This window comes from Corvus brachyrhynchos, unplaced genomic scaffold (genome assembly GCF_000691975.1).
Source record: "Corvus brachyrhynchos isolate BGI_N302 unplaced genomic scaffold, ASM69197v1 scaffold331, whole genome shotgun sequence".
Classification (NCBI taxonomy): Eukaryota; Metazoa; Chordata; class Aves; order Passeriformes; family Corvidae; genus Corvus; species Corvus brachyrhynchos.
The window spans coordinates 765,620-767,994 of NW_008237229.1; the positions used below are offsets into that span (position 1 = coordinate 765,620).

The 2,375-nt window shown below is 41.1% G+C and overlaps 1 long non-coding RNA gene across 1 annotated transcript in view; it reads left to right on the top strand.

The window, feature by feature from the left end:
• The first annotated feature begins 480 nt into the window (after nucleotides 1-480).
• The window catches only part of LOC108445481, a 29,817-nt gene continuing 27,922 nt past the window's right edge, over nucleotides 481-2,375 (top strand). Inside the window, exon 1 of the long non-coding RNA XR_001860355.1 lies at nucleotides 481-1,571. This is a non-coding gene — a long non-coding RNA (uncharacterized LOC108445481). The remainder of the gene's footprint in view (nucleotides 1,572-2,375) is intronic.

The following is a 2,375-nucleotide window of genomic DNA, read 5'->3' on the forward strand; positions in this document are numbered from 1 at the left end:
CATACATTGCAAGGAAATAAGACATACTTGGCTTCTGTGTCTGTGTGTAAGACACTCTTCTCTTTCTCTCTCTCTCTCTATTCCTCCCTGGCTCCATTGGCAAGTTTCAAAGCAGGTCAAAGTGATTGCCTTTCAATTCCATGGCTAAGGAGATCCTGCTGTGATCCTCTCTGAGGAAAGAGGCACCAGCACAACCTTATTCATCCCTTCCAGGTATATCATTTCGTAGAATCACAGAATGGTTTGGGTTGGAAGGGACCTTAAAGATCATCTTGTTCCAAGCCCCTGGCCGTGGGCAGGGACACCTTCCACCAGACCCAGTTGCTCAAAGCCCCTTCCAGCTTGGACTTGAACACTTCCAGGGATGGAGCATCCACATCTTCTCTGGGCAACCTGTTCCAGTGCCTCAGCACCCTCACAGTAAAAAATTTCTTTGCAATATCTAATGTAGACCTACTGTCTTTCAGTTTGAAGCCATTCCCCCTTGTCCTCTCACTACATGCTCTTGTCAATTGTCTCTCTTCATCTTTCTTGTAGGGTCCCTTCAAATCCTAGAAGGCTGCAGTTAGGTCACCCCAAAAACCTCTCTTCCAGGATGAAAAATCACAATTCTCTCAGCCTTTCCTCCGAAGAGAGGTGCTCCATCTCTCTAATTATTGTGTGTTTGGGGAATGTCTCCTCAGGAGAGAGATGTAAATAACAGCTCATTCAGAGGGCAAGCTTTTTTACCTTTTTAAATGTCAGAAAAGTCGCTTGGCAATCCCAAACCAGGAGAAAACCAGATTTTTTTTTTTGTCATTCTAGAATTTTTTGACATTGCTCATTACTGTGTTACTCAGCCTGTTGGACTATTTAAGAAAAAAGAAACCATGTGAGGATGGGATACACAGGGAAGCAGTTACACTTCAAGCAACATGTGGGACCCCTGGTCAGAGCACGGAGGCTCATAGTTTCTTCCCACTGTGCCCATAGTCCTCTAAAGTGTCCATACACAAGGAAAAGGAGAGCTTCAATTCCTTGTATCAAGCAAATAATCCCAAATACACATATGATTTTTGTTGGAAGTGGTTGTTCTGTAAGAGAATATAATAATTGGTTTTTTTTACAGACTAAAAGTCATTTTGAGGTAAGAATTTCTCATCAGAATTGAACTCCCAAATCACTGAGGACCACATATCCAGCTGGGACCTGTTATTTTTTGCATTTAAATTCTTCAGTTCTTTCTTTTTTTTTTTTTCCCAGGGCCCAGGTAGGTAAATTGGACTTGCCAATGGTGCCTAAACTGCAACATCGATTTAAGTATTCACTTTTTTTTAGGAACACACCTTCATTTGCCTGAAGTGTTTGTTTGACTAAGTGGAAGTAGCACATCAGACTTTTACTGCTCCTTTGCTGCCATTTTTGAACTGTGGCTGAGGATGGCTGAGGTGAACTCATGGCAACAGCCTCCTCCAATGGGAATGTTTTGGAGAGACAACATGGAGAATAACCAAATACCAGTTTAAACTTTGCCAGCCATTAACTGGTGACCAGAGGGGCTGAAAGACCCTAAAGGCTTTTGGAACCACATTGTAAGTAAAATAATGACTGTGTAATGAAAATAAAGAAAATATTCCAATACTTGCACATTTCTGGCAGAATTTCATTCAGATGCAGAAGAAAAGCAATTCCACCTACCCTGAACTTCCTAAAGAAACCTCTGCTTCTTAGGTTCCTGTGAACTTTCATTGCAAGGAGTCACAGCAAACTCAGCATAAAAAGATTTAAATGTTCCCCCTGTCATGGCTGAGACACCACAACCAAGGGGAAAAATACACCTCTTGGCCATTTCTCCTACTCTACTAAGGCCTTGCTTCTCTTTAGACCTCTGAGCGTGTCTTCAGAGTGAATACTTGTTAATGGATATGGAGCATTAGCCTAACTTTTAATAAGGTATCAGACCATCACAGTGCTAGAAAATCTGCCTTGGAGATCCATGTCTGGGACAACATGGATTCTTCCAAGTGAATCCTCTGGAGAGGAAAGGCAAAGTGATTTTGTTTTGTTCTTTATGAAGAAAGCCCTTAGAAGATTGAGTCTATTGTTTTAGGACTAGTTCTGTCTTGTGAACACCTCTTACCATTTTCCCCCTGAATTCATATGAGCTAAGCCTAAGCTCATTTTGTTCTAAGGCTAGAATTTTATTTTATAGTTTCTATTGAGAACATTACAGTGGATGTGATGTATCTGACTGAATGAATAATTTTCAGATTTACAGAAGTCTGTTTTGAAAGACCAGGAAAGTAGCATGTCCAAACTGGTGTAGTTATTTAATTGTAAGTTAACTTGTTGCAATCACCAGAAGAAACTTGGGTTGCCAGGGTCTCATCAATATC